This window comes from Arachis hypogaea, chromosome 9, assembly GCF_003086295.3.
Source record: "Arachis hypogaea cultivar Tifrunner chromosome 9, arahy.Tifrunner.gnm2.J5K5, whole genome shotgun sequence".
Lineage (NCBI taxonomy): Eukaryota > Viridiplantae > Streptophyta > Magnoliopsida > Fabales > Fabaceae > Arachis > Arachis hypogaea.
This window is the reverse complement of record NC_092044.1, coordinates 62,051,736-62,066,202: the sequence shown is the minus strand read 5'-3', so window position 1 is coordinate 62,066,202 and position 14,467 is coordinate 62,051,736. Positions and strand designations below refer to the sequence as shown.

At 39.1% G+C, this 14,467-nt stretch overlaps 2 non-coding genes across 2 annotated transcripts; both read left to right on the top strand.

The window, feature by feature from the left end:
• Positions 1–403: 403 nt before the first annotated feature.
• Positions 404–507, top strand: LOC112713566 (small nucleolar RNA R71). The gene has a single exon (XR_003158537.1). It is a non-coding gene; the product is annotated as a small nucleolar RNA R71 (small nucleolar RNA).
• A 10,637-nt stretch (positions 508–11,144) lies between these two features.
• On the top strand, positions 11,145–11,252 carry LOC112713304 (small nucleolar RNA R71). Its single transcript, XR_003158277.1, has one exon. It is a non-coding gene; the product is annotated as a small nucleolar RNA R71 (small nucleolar RNA).
• The last annotated feature ends 3,215 nt before the right edge of the window (positions 11,253–14,467 follow it).

Sequence of the window (14,467 nt, the reverse complement as noted above, 5' to 3'; positions counted from 1 at the left end):
ATAGGGTTCTCCCATGTAATTCACCTCTTCTATTGATGGGTTCTCAGGATCATAAGCTTCTTCTTTAGATGAAGCGTCCTTAGTACTGCCTGGTGCAGCTTGCATTCCAGACAGACTTTGAGAAAACATATTGACTTGCTGAGTCAATATTTTGTTCTGAGCCAATATGGCATTCAGACTATCAATCTCAAGAACTCCTTTCTTCTGATTCGTCCCATTGTTCACAGGATTCCTTTCAGAAGTGTACATGAATTGGTTATTTGCAACCATTTCAATGAGTTCTTGAGCTTCTGCAGGCGTCTTCTTCAGATGAAGAGATCCTCCAGCAGAGCTATCCAATGACATCTTGGACAGTTCAGACAGGCCATCATAGAAGATACCTATGATGCTCCATTCAGAAAACATGTCAGAAGGACACTTTCTGATCAATTGTTTGTATCTTTCCCAAGCTTCATAGAGGGATTCACCTTCCTTCTGTCTAAAGGTTTGGACATCCACTCTAAGCTTACTCAATTTTTGAGGTGGAAAGAACTTTGCCAAAGAAGCATTGACTAGCTTTTCCCAAGAGTTCAGGCTTTCTTTAGGTTGTGAGTCCAACCATATCCTAGCTCTGTCTCTTACAGCAAAAGGGAATAGCATAAGTCTGTAGACCTCAGGGTCAACCCCATTGGTCTTGACAGTGTCACAGATTTACAAGAATTCAGCTAAAAACTGATGAGGATCTTCCAATGGAAGTCTATGGAACTTGCAATTCTATTGCATTAGAGAAACTAATTGAGGCTTAAGCTCAAAGTTTTTTGCTCCAATGGCAGGGATGGAGATGCTTCTCCCATAGAAGTCGGGAGTAGGTGCAGTAAAGTCACCTAGCGCCTTCCTTGCAATGTTTGCATTGTTGTTGTTTTTGGCTGCCATGTCTTCTTCTTTGAAGATTTCTGTTAGGTCCTCTACAGAGAATTGTGCTTTAGCTTCTCTTAGCTTTCGCTTCAAGGTCCTTTCAGGTTCAGGGTCAGCTTCAACAAGAATGCCTTTGTCTTTGCTCCTGCTCATATGAAAGAGAAGAGAACAAGAAAGTATGGAATCCTTTATGTCACAGTATAGAGATTCCTTGATGTGTCAGAGGAAAAGAAAAATAGAAGGAGAAGGTAGAAGAATTCGAACTTATCAAGAGGGATAGAGTTCGAATTGTGCATTGAGGAGGAGTGTTAGTCTATAAATAGAAGGATGTGAGAAGAGGAAAAGAAATTTCCAAAAATTAAAGTGAATTAGTTAAAAAAAATTTTGAAAAATGGTAATTGATTTTCGAAAACTAAGATTGGGAAAGAAATTAAGTGAAATTTAAAAAAAGATTTTGAAATTAGAAAGCAAAAAGATATGATTGAAAACTATTTTGAAAAATATGTGATTAAGAAGATATGATTGAAAAAATATGATTGAAAAACAATTTAAAAAGATTTGATTTTTAAAATTAATGACTTGGCTAACAAGAAATTTAAAAGATATGATTCAGACATTAAACCTTTCTCAACAGAAAAGGCAACATACTTGAAATGTTGAATCAGATCATTAATTGTTAGCAAGTATTTTTGAAAATGGAAAGAAATTGATTTTGAAAATATATGATTGAAAAGATATAATTTGAAAAAGATTTGATTTTGAAAAATTATGAAAACTAAAAAAATTTTGAATTAAAAACAAAATCTTCCCTCTTGTGCCATCCTGGCGTTAAACGCCCAGAATGGTATCCATTCTGGCATTTAACGCCCAAAATGCTACCCTTTTGGGCGTTAAACGCCCAGCAGGTACCTTGGCTGGCGTTTAAATGCCAGTTTTCCTTCTTCACTGAGCGTTTTGAACGCCCAGCTTTTTCTGTGTAATTCCTCTGCTGTATGTTCTGAATCTTCAATTCTCTGTATTATTGACTTGAAAAGACATAAATTAAGAATTTTTTTTGAATTTTTAATGATGAGGAATACTCAAAATGCAACTAAAATCAAATAAACAATGCATGCAAGACACCAAACTTAGAAGTTTGCATACTATTGACACTAACAAATTGAGAATGCATATGAGAAACAACTAAACACACAAAACAAGAGAATTTAAAGATCAGAGCAAGGAAATCATCAAGAACATCTTGAAGATCAATGAAGAACATAATGCATGTAATTTTCGAAAATTAGAAGACTAAAAACATGCAATGGACACCAAACTCAAAATTAGACACTAGACTCAAATAAGAAACATAAAATTATTTTTGGTTTTAAGATTTTATAATTTTTTTTTGGATTTTTCAAAAATTATATGGAAAAGAAAAATAAGGATATCAAAATTCTTAATGAGAATTCCAGGAATCATGCAATGTTAGTCTAAAGCTTTAGTCTAATAAGATTAGACATGGCTAGCCAAGCTTCAGCAGGACATTACATTCAAGAGCTAAATTGATGAGAATCAATCAACTTTGGTGATGATAAGAACATCACCTTGAAACTCTAGAATTCATTCTTAAAAATTCTGAAGAAAAATACCTAATCTAAGCAACAAGATGAACCGTCAGATGTCCAAACTCAAACAATCCCTGGCAACGGTGCCAAAAACTTGGTACACGAAATTGTGATCATCAATGGCGCCATCAACATGGTACGCTCAATTGCAATCTCAACTCTTTATCACAACTTCGCACAACTAACCAGCAAGGGCACTGAGTCATCCAAGTAATAAACCTTACGCGAGTAAGGGTCGATCCCACGGAGATTGTTGGTATGAAGCAAGCTATGGTCATCTTGTAAATCTCAGTCAGGCAGATTCAAATGGTTATGGAGGATTAATGATTAAAAGATAAATAAAACATAAAGTAAAGATAGAGATACTTATGCAATTCATTGGTGAGAATTTCAGATAAGCGTATGGAGATGCTTTGTCCCTTCTGTCTCTCTGCTTTCCTACTGTCTTCATCCAATCCTTCTTACTCCTTTCCATGGCAAGTTGTATGTTGGGCATCACCGTTGTCAATGGCTACAGTCCCGTCCTCTCAGTGAAAATGTTCAACGCGCTCTGTCACAGCACGGCTATTCATCTGTCAGTTCTCAATCTTGTCGGAATAGAATCCAGTGATTCTTTTGCGTCTGTCACTAACGCCCCACAATCGCGTGTTTGAAGCTCGTCACAGTCATTCAATCCTTGAATCCTACTCAGAATACCACAGACAAGGTTTAGACCTTCCGGATTCTCTTGAATGCCACCATCAATTCTAGCTTATACCACGAAGATTCCGATTAAGGGATCCAAGAGATATCCACTCAATCTAAGGTAGAACGGAGGTGGTTGTCAGGCACACGTTCATAGGTGAGAATGATGATGAGCGTCACAGATCATCACATTCATCAAGTTGAGGAACAAGTGATATCTTAGAACAAGAATAAGCTGAATTGAATAGAAGAACAATAGTAATTGCATTAATACTCGAGGTACAGCAGAGCTCCAAACATTAATCTATGGTGTGTAGAAACTCCACCGTTGAAAATACATAAGAACAAGGTCTAGGCATGGCCGTGAGGCCAGCCCCCATGATCTAAGAACTAGATGTTCAAAGATGATCCTAAGATCTAAAGTGATCAAAAGATGTCTAATACAATAGCAAAAGGTCCTATTTGTAAAGAACTAGTAGCTTAGGGTTTATAAAGATCCACTTCCGGGCCCACTTGGTGTGTGCTTGGGCTGAGCATTGAAGCTTTCATGTATAGAGACTTTTCTTGGAGTTAAACGCCAGCTTTTGTGCCAGTTTGGGCGTTTAACTCCCATTCTTGTGCCAGTTCCGGCGTTAAACGCCAGAATTCTTGAGCTGATTTGGAACGCCGGTTTGGGCCATCAAATCTCAGGCAAAGTATGGACTATTATACATTTATGGAAAGCTCAGGATGTCTACTTTCCAACGCAATTGAGATCGTACCAATTGGGCTTCTGTAGCTCCAGAAAATCTACTTTAAGGGCAGAGAGGTCAGAATCCAACAGCATCCGCAGTCCTTTTTAGCCTCTGAATCAGATTTTTGCTCAAGTCTCTCAATTTTAGCCAGAAAATACCTGAAATCACAGAAAAACACACAAACTCATAGTAAAGTCTAGAAAAGTAAATTTTAAATAAAAACTAATAAAAATATAATAAAAACTAACTAAAGCATACTAAAAACAATGCCAAAAAGCTTATAAATTATCCGCTCATCAATCTTCTAGTGAGTTCTTCAAGTCTTGGATGTGGGCTCTGGACCTTGAGTTGAAGCAATTCTCATCTTTAGTGGGCCCAGCTTGCAGAGAAATAAGAATTAGGCTTGGGCATTTACTGGGATTAACGTTGGGTAATATTTTGAGTGCGAGAACGTTAGTGGCATTCACTTTTTTCACTAATGTTCCACCCTTATATACCCACGTTAATTCCAACGTTAGAAATCTTAACGTGACTTCTAACGTTTCTTACTCAATCCTTGGCCAACGTTAATGGGACTCACTTTTCCCATTAACGTTGGCTTGTGCCCCTTTTCGCAAATGTTAATGGGAATCAGTTTTTCAAATAACGTTGCTTGCCTCTTGCCCCTACGTTAGATTTCACGTTAGCTTGGCTAACGTAGCTCTTAACGTGGGTCTCTATCACCTTCGAGAGTATTAGTGACACTCACCTTTGTCACTAACGCTCCAATTACCTTAAGTCCCTACGTTAGAACCCACATTAACTAAGTTAATGTGGCTCTTAACGTAGTAATGAAGCCATCTCCCAACGTTAGTGACAAAAGTGAGTGTCACTAACGTTGGTTCTTTGAATTCAACTCCACGTTAACTCTCACGTTAACAATCTTAATGTGAGAGTTAACGTAGGCAATGCTAATGATCTAACATTAGTGACAAAAGTGAGTGTCACTAACGTTGGCGTTGTTGATCCTCTTCCACGTTAGAGTTCACGTTAACTAAGTTAACGTGATTCTTAACGTGGGGCATTGCCTAGTTTCCCAACGTTAGTGGTGTTCACTTTTACCACTAACTTTGAGGAGAAACGTTATTGGAGTTCATGTTTCTCGTTAACGTGGAGTCCTCTTTTTCTTCTACGTTAAGTACCACGTTAACTTAGTTAACGTGGCTTTTAATGTAAGCTTTGAATGGCTTCGCAGGCGTTATTGGTGATCACTTTTCTCATTAACGTTGCAAGCTCTTTGCCATCCCACGTTAGTAGTCACGTTAACTAAGTTCACGTGAATGCTAACGTGGTTCTTCCATGCTTCATTTGTCCTGAAATCAAGCAATTAAAGTGCATCAAAGCTCTAGCTAAAGTCATGAGATTATGCATCATCAAATTCTCATGCAATTCTGGCAAAAATCTCATGAAATCATGCAAAATTCACAATAGTTGCTTAAATGAAGGTGTAAGTGTATTTTCACCCAAAACTTGCCTTATTCACTAGGAAAATGCATGAAACTACCCTAAAACAGTAAAGAAAAGGTCAGTGAAACTAGCCTAGATGCCCTGGCATCACAACACCAAACTTAAAGCTTGCTTGTCCCTAAGCAAGTATTGAAGTATAAGAAAAATGAAATGAAAGAACAAGAAGATAAAATGGAAGTAGCATTCCTGGTTCATGGAGTTTCATGCATAGCAACTTAGGTTCTTTCCTTTTAGGTTTCAAGCCTTTATCAGATCCCTAGTCACTCTCTTGATTGCATCCCTTGAGGCTTCTTTCTTATTGATCCTTCTCTTCTTTTTCCAAAGTTTATTTTTCTTTTTGCTAGGTGCTTTGTAAGAGGGCGACTCTTTATGATAAGCTTTCAGCCAACACTCCCAAACCAGTTGGTTTTAAGGTGCTAGGTGATAAGACACCCCTAAGGACTTACTCCCTCAAGTCTCTTTCCCTCATACATACACACCACAGGCACATGGTTAGTTATTCTTCTTTCTTGAGACCTTGGTGTCCAGCACCTCTTTTAGGTTACTAAGTGCTCTGTAACAAGGGTTACTCTTGATAGTGGACTTCCAGCTGATAATCCCGGATTAGTTAATCCAAGTTACCAAGTGATAAGGCACCCCTAAGAGCTTATTCATCCAAGTATATCCCTTGTACATAAACACCACAGACACATGCCTCAATTTTGAAACCCTTGGTGCCTAGCATTGTTTCTTATTGTGTTTCCTTTCTTATTTTCATTTGAATTACTCTTTTTCTTTTCTTGTTGGGATCTTATTGGTTAGCTAGCCTCAAAGAATGTGTCTCAAACATAGGACTTAGGATGGATAGTTGTTTTCTTTCCTTTCTTGGTGAACCAACTTAGCTTACTAATCATCCTACCACAAACATTCAGAATGCACTTCACAAAATGACTCCACTCTTGTTGTTCCCATAACATTTTTTTTGATTAACTTAAAGAGACAAGCATACAAGTAAAAAGGATGAAAGTGAGCATTCAAGACATTAGGCTCAATAACATAAACCTAAGCAATGAAACTTAAATGCATAATTGAAAATCCTAAGCTACCATGGAAGCATGTTCTATTTCATACATGATTTTCCTTATTTAAAGCTTTGAAAAAGAAAGTACTAAGAATGAACTTCACCACCTTTCACTTGTTGGCTTGCTCTTCTCTTCTGCTCCCTTGGGATTCTCCTTGATTACTTGAGTCTCCATTCCCCTTGCGCTTCTCCATCAACTTTTTCCAAAAACCAGCATCTTCCATCTTCTTCTTTAATGCTTCCTTTTGCTGTTTCACCTTCCCTTCCTCTTGTTCAGTTAAGTTCTTACGAACTGTCTCATAGCTTAGGATGTCAGGGTGCAAGTGATGCATATGCTTAACCACATAATTTAACTTTGCCTGAGTGTTGATGCTGAATTCTTCTCGATGCAGTTGCCTTCCTTCATTTAGCGCACTAAATTCGTTGAATGCTTTCATCTGATTCATCTGTCGTTGATTGAGTTCCTGGAGGTGTTTATCTTGGCTTTCTTGCCTTTCAGACACTTGATTGATGGCTTGAGTAAGCTGGGAATAGTGCTCTTGTTGCTGCTCCATTAGCTGTTTCTGCCATTCCCTTTGTTGATTCATCCAATTTGTTAGCATTTCCTCTTGCCGATCCATTCTCTGAAATTGAAGTTGCAGTTGTTGTTCTTGTCCTTCCATGTATATCCTTGAAAAATCATCAATGGCTCCTCGGATGTGACCCAAGTTGATGTTGGTTGGGTCATGATATCCTTCTTGATGATATTTCGTGGGTTGGGGTTCTCCTTGGAGAGGCTCTTCCTCTTGTGCTTCTTCTGATGTCCTCTTCCTTAGATGGGGTCTTTTCTGCTGTTGAGCTGGAGTCACATGGGTTATGCATTGGAGTGTAAGTGATCTCCCAAGACCTATCCAAGTTGGATTGCTGTCCTCAAAGACTACCTTGGCTTTCATGCATAATCTAAGGATGGTGCTGGGGTACCAAAGTCTAGCACCTGAATCCTTCTTCTCGGCTGATTCTTGGATTCCTTCAGCTATAATTTCATGCACATTGATGCTTCCACCCTTTATCAAGCAATGTACCATGGTAGCTCGAGTAATATTGACCTCAGAAGCTGCTGGAAGGATAGATCGTCTCACAAGCTCAAACCAACCCTTGGCTTCCGGGATGAGGTCTCCTCTCCTGATGAACCGGGGTCTCTTATCTGAATACCTTTCCCAGTCAGATCCCACAATGCATATGTCACCCACGATCTCTTCTAATTCATCATTGTTGGCGCCCTTATTTATTCTTTCTTGGTAACCAAGCTCAACAAAACGTGGGGATTTCAAGTGGAGAACTCTAGTGATTGCATTGGGGCTAAAATCCACCTCTATTCCTCTTACATAGCTCTTGAAGGTGGGGGCTGTGGTCTTGTCTTCTCTAACCACATTTGCATAAAATTCCTTGATGAGGTTTGCATTTGCTCTTGCTTCTGGGTTAGTGAGCTTTTTCCAACCCCTCTTTTCAATCTTCTCCCAAATTTGTGGACACTCATCTTCATCGAACTGGAAGGTTGATTCAGGCAGTATCTTCTTGTCCTTTATTCGCTCGAACTCGATCTCATGGAAGGCTGTCTTGAATCTCCCGGTGTCGAAGGAGGACTGCTCCATTGGTTCCTTTCCCCTTCGCCTCTTGAAGCTTGATGCTGCCATGATTGAGAATTGAATAGTAAAGGTTAAAGTGTTGAAGATGGAGTTCGGTTGGGTTGAGGTAGAATGAGTCTTGAAGGAATGTGTTTTGAGAAAAAGGAGAAAAGGTTCGTTTAATGAATCTTTGAGAGAGGCTGGATTGGTGAAGGTTCTTTATATAGATGGGTGGTGGTAGTTGAATGGTGTAGATCAATTGCACGGTCTTGATGGTGAACGGTTGGGGTTTGGTGCAAGGTGAGCACAAGGATCGTCATATTTATGAATTGAGTAATTTGGTTTTCAAGATGACTCTTTCTCATCCTTTCAAGACACTACTTCCCAAGGGGTTTTAGTTCGGTCCTTAAGATTGTCCACTCCCAATGTTGCATGGCAACACTTCCAAGGACATTCCCTGTGAGGACAAGTGTGAAATTCCCTTGGTGTAGTGGCCGAATTTCCCTTCCTCAATTGTCCTATCAGGTGCTATCAATGTCCTTTTTGATTCCCTACATACGAAAAGAAAATGCTATGGGTTATTTGAAATTTTTGGTGGGAAAAAAATGTGAACTAACAATATTTTTTTTTTTTGCTTTCCATAGATGCAACTCAATCAATTATTAAGCTTCTCAAGCATGCACGCTAGTACACCAAACTTGTTTTTTATCACAGGTGCAACAAGTTTGGGAAATGAATTTTCCTCATAGGGTGTGTTCAAACCTCAATTGATGTGTTTGAACACCATACTTATCATGTACTATACGTTGCATGTAGAGGAACTTTATATTAGATGTCAAAGTTGAATTGAAATTCCATGGAAATTGTTTTGTTACTATTATTAGAGAATTAAAAGAAGAGCATAGAACATGGGTTGCCTCCCATGAACCACTTCTTTAACGTCATTAGCTTGACGATTGTCCCTTGTCAAGGTGGTTGGTAGTGCTTGAAGTCCTCCCCTCTTGCAGTGAACCTATGTCCATTAGCTTTGTTGATAAGCTCCATATGCTCTAAGGACATGATTTTGTTGATGGTATACACTGGGGGAAGCTGAGATGGAATAGTGGGGAGGTGAGGTGGTATAGATGGAAAGTATGTAGAAATCACTTCATCACCTGGTGAGAAATTTTTTGTAGGAATTTTCTTATTTCTCCATCCCCTTGGAACTTTCTTCTTTGTTTCCATTGCTGTTGTCTTGTTTTCTATGGATTCTTTCTCTAGTGGATTCTTATTATTGATCTTGCATGACTCTGATGGTTCTGGTTCCCCTTGGATCATCCTTGAACATAGTTCTTCTTTACTATATGGCTTCCCAACTAATGAGGCTTCCAAGTGTGTTGTTTGTACTTCCTTGTTTGGCTCCTCCATCAACTTATTGTCTTCATGATCTGCTTCTTGTGAGGGTTTAAAGACATTGAAAGTGAGCTGCTCATCATGTATTCTCAACACTAACTCTCCTCGTTCTACATCTATGAGTGCTCTAGCTGTGCCTAGGAAGGGTCTTCCCAGAATGATGGGGGTAAATAGGATTCTCATCCATTTTCAGAACAACAAAATCTGTGGGAAGATAGTAGCTCCCAACCTTCACCAGTACATTTTCAACCACCCCTATTGCTTGTTTTTGAGTTTTGTCAGCCAATCTGATAATTACATCAATAGGAGTTAGTTCATTGATTTGAAGCTTCTTCATGAGGGAGAGAGGCATTAGGTTGATGCTTGCTCCCAAGTCACAAAGCCCTTTGTCAATCATTGTTTCTCCTATGGCACAAGGAATGTGGAAACTCCCTGGATCCTCCTTCTTTGTGGGTGGCCCTGGTTGAATGAGAGCACTACAATCTCTGTTCATCTTGATTATTTGTCCCCCCTTCAATGGACTTTTTCTGGATAGTAGCTCCTTTATATACTTGATGTAGAAAGGCATATGTTGGAGGGCTTTAATGAATGGTATATTTACATCTAGAGATGCAAACATATCAAGAAACCTTGAGTACATTCTCCCTGCTACACCACCTTTAAGCATGTGGGGAAAAGGTGCATATGGGTTCACTACCTCCTTCTTCTTTAGCTCTTCCTTGGGTGTAAGCTGAGTTGCATAGCTTCCTTCCTCCTGGCTTTCCTTTTGGTTATTTTGAAGGTGTTCTACTCCATTTATACTCCCCTCATCACTTGTGGTTATCATTTTGCATTCTTCCCATCTCACGTTCTTTGTTTCTCCTCTTGGATTCTTCTCTGTATCACTAGAGAATCCATCAGTGGGTTTGGGAATTTGTTGAGATAGGTACCCTACTTGGGATTCCAATCTCTTGATGTTTTCTCCTTGGTTCTTGATATTAGCTCGCACTTCTTCCTTAAACACTTTGTTGTCTTGGACTTCTTTGCATATGTTTTCAAGTAGAGCCTCAATCTTTGAAAGCCTATCATCTGTCAATGATGGTAGGTTGAGATTAGGTGGTTGAGAAGATTGGTTAGATGGACGTTGGTAATATCTCTATGAGGTGTTTTGATGAGTAGCATTGTTGTTGGAGTTGAAGTTGTGGCGTCTCTGATCTTGCCCTTGGTCTTATTGATTTTCCCATCCAAAGTTGGGGTGATTTCTCCATCCAGAGTTGTAAGTTTTGGAGTATGGATCATGGACTTGTCTAGGTGAGTTTCCCACATAGTTGGCTTGTTCTCAGTCACCTTCTTCTCCTATGTTTACTCCTTCTTGAGTTGGTGATGAGGTGATGGCTACTGCAACTTGGTTCTCTTCCACCTTCTTGGTAAGATCTGCTAGCTGCTTGGTGATCATCTTGTTTTGGGCAAACAGTGCATCCATGTGGTTCTGCTCCATTACTCCTCTAGTGTTACTTCTTTCGGAGGCATAGAAGTAGTCATTCTCAGCAACTGTTTCAATGACATCTATGGCTTCTTCAATGGTTTTCGTCTTGTTTAAAGAGCCTCCTGATGAATGATCCATAGCCTTCTTTGACTCATAGGAGAGACCTTCATAGAAGATGTGAAGTTGAACCCACTCATTAAACATCTCTGGTTGGCATCTCCTTGTCAAGTCTTTGAATCTCTCCCATGCTTCATAAAGTGTCTCACCATCTTGTTGTATAAAAGTCTGCACCTCAGTTCTTAGCCTATTGATCCTTTGAGGAGGATAAAATCTTGCTAAAAACTTGTTCACCACTTCTTCCCAATTAGTTAAGCTTTCCTTTGGGAAGGATTCAAGCCATTTGGATGCCTTGTCCCTTAGTGAAAAAGGGAACAAGAGCAGCCTATAGACATCCAGGTGGACTAAATTGGACTTCACTGTGTCACAAATCCCCAAGAAGGTGGTCAAGTGTTGATTAGGATATTCTTGAGCACCTCCTCTAAATGAACAATTATTCTGCACCAGGGTGATGAGCTGAGATTTTAGCTCGAAATTGTTGGCATGTATGGTGGGCTTCTGAATGCTGCTTCCACAGTTTCCTGAATTAGGGTTGATATAGGATCCTAAGACCCTCCTTTCTTGCCCAGCCCGGTTTACATCGCCTTCTCTGGCATGATTATGAGCTTCTTCTTCATGATTATTCTCCAAATTCTCTTCCATGTTGGGTTTGAAATACTCTTCCTCTTCCTCAGCACCAACAATCCTCTTTCCTCTTGCCTCCCTTCTTAGTCTCCAAAGGGTTCTTTCAGGTTCTGAATCAAAGGATGTTGAGACTCCTTCTCTTCTCCCTGTCATACAACAAACAGATTGCACAACAGGAGGTATAGTGAAGATTATTCTTGTTAGAATGATTGTTAGTGTGAGTGATACAATTTATCAAACAGTTAGTGGGTTAGTGAGCTGAATTATGATCAACTAAGAAAAAGAGAATAGAAAATAGAGAGGGTATAGGGGGTGAAGAAGAAATTAAAAACGAACTCAGGTAAATTGACTGAATAATACAAAACTAATAACAAAACATATATAAAAAATGCTCAATCTAGTGATCTTCTAACTTAATCATTGTTGATTCAAAATCAATCCCCGGCAACGGCGCGATAAACTTGATGCATGAAAACTTGTCTCTCAACAAATTTCCCTTCGGCAAGTATACCGAATTGTCGTCAAGTAAAACTCACAATAGAGTGAGGTCAAATCCCACAGGGATTGATTGGTCAAGCAACTTTAATTAGAAGAATATGCTAGTTAAGCTAAACAGAATTGAGATTGAGATGCAGGAATTTAAATGACTAGGAAGTAAATAACAGAAATTAAAGTGCAGAATCTTAAATGGGGAGTTGGGATAATGAGTAGGAATTTAAATGGCAGAAAGTAAATAGAATGGGTAAGATCAGAAATGGGGAGATCATTGGGTTTAGGAGATGTTGCATTCTCCGGATCAAGTTCATTCTCATCTCTTCCTCAATCAATGCATTCATTAATCTCCTTGGCAATCTTAAGTGATTGGATCCCAATTCTTTGGCAATCCAATCTCTCTAAGCTTGAACAATTGCCCAATTCCTTGATTTAATTGCTCATGGGAAGAGATGAAAGTGTGGTCACTGATTATACCACATGTGTTTCCAAATCAAAGTGTTGGGAGGATTAAATGTCACAATATCCATCCAAACCCCAATTTGGTCCAACATGAGAAAGTATTTCTATCATGATTTCCTCATTCCTCTTCCAAGGTTCAGAGAAAATCCAATTATGGAGAGTTTCTTTTCTAAGACAACTAACCAATTGAATTAAGATCGAAAGCTTTCTAGTAAGATCAAGAGAAAAGAAAGAAGAAGAAGAATGAAAACTATAATTGATCCATCAAATTACAACAGAGCTCCCTAACCCAATGAAAGGGGTTTAGTTGTTCATAGCTCTAGGAATCAAAAATGGCAGAAAAGAAGAATCCTTGCTAGAAGTACAGAAAAGTAAATATGCAGAGAGTAGTTCCCAAAAGTGCTAAGCCTCTCTCTAGTTCAAAATTACTCCTATTTATACTACTCCTCATGATCTTCTAGTGAGTTCTTCAAGTCTTGGATGTGGGCTCTGGACCTTGAGTTGAAGCAATTCTCATCTTTAGTGGGCCCAGCTTGCAGAGAAATAAGAATTAGGCTTGGGCATTTAGTGGGAATAACGTTGGGTAATATTTTGAGTGCGAGAACGTTAGTGGCATTCACTTTTTCCACTAACGTTCCACCCTTATATACCCACGTTAATTCCAACGTTAGAAATCTTAACGTGACTTCTAACGTTTCTTACTCAATCCTTGGCCAACGTTAATGGGACTCACTTTTCCCATTAACGTTGGCTTGAGACCCTTTTCACAAACGTTAATGGGAATCACTTTTTCCATTAACGTTGCTTGCCTCTTGCCCCTATGTTAGATTTCACGTTAGCTTGGCTAACGTAGCTCTTAACGTGGGTCTCTATCACCTTTGAGAGCATTAGTGACACTCACCTTTGTCACTAATGCTCCAATTACCTTAAGTCCCTACGTTAGAACCCACGTTAACTAAGTTAACGTGGCTCTTAACGTAGTAATGAAGCCATCTCCCAACGTTAGTGACAAAAGTGAGTGTCACTAACGTTGGTTCTTTGAATTCAACTCCACGTTAACACTCACGTTAACAATCTTAATGTGAGAGTTAACGTAGGCAATGCTAATGATCCAACATTAGTGAAAAAAATGAGTGTCACTAACATTGGTGTTGTTGATCCTCTTCCACGTTAGAGTTCACGTTAACTAAGTTAACATGACTCTTAACGTGGGGCATTGCCTAGTTTCCCAATGTTAGTGGTGTTCACTTTTACCACTAACGTTGAGGAGAAACGTTATTGGAGTTCATGTTTCTCGTTAACGTGGAGTATTATTTTTCTTCTACGTTAAGTACCACATTAACTTAGTTAACGTGGCTCTTAACGTAAGCTATGAATGGCTTCGCAGGTGTTATTGGTGATCACTTTTCTCATTAACGTTGCAAGTTCTTTGCCATCCCATGTTAGTAGTCACGTTTACTAAGTTAACGTGAATGCTAACGTGGTTCTTCCATGCTTCATTTGTCCTGAAATCAAGCAATTAAAGTGCATCAAAGCTCTAGCTAAAGTCATGAGATTATGCATCATCAAATTCTCATGCAATTCTGGCAAAAATCTCATGAAATCATGCAAAATTCACAATAGTTGCTTAAATGAAGGTGTAAGTGTATTTTCACCGAAAACTTGCCTTATTCACTAGGAAAATGCATGAAACTACCCTAAAACAGTAAAGAAAAGGTCAGTGAAACTGGCCTAGATGCCCTGGCATCAAGTTCCCTATTGAGGACTAAAGGAATCTGAGGCTCATATAGAGACCATAGAGATTCCATTAAACTTCCTTCTGCCAT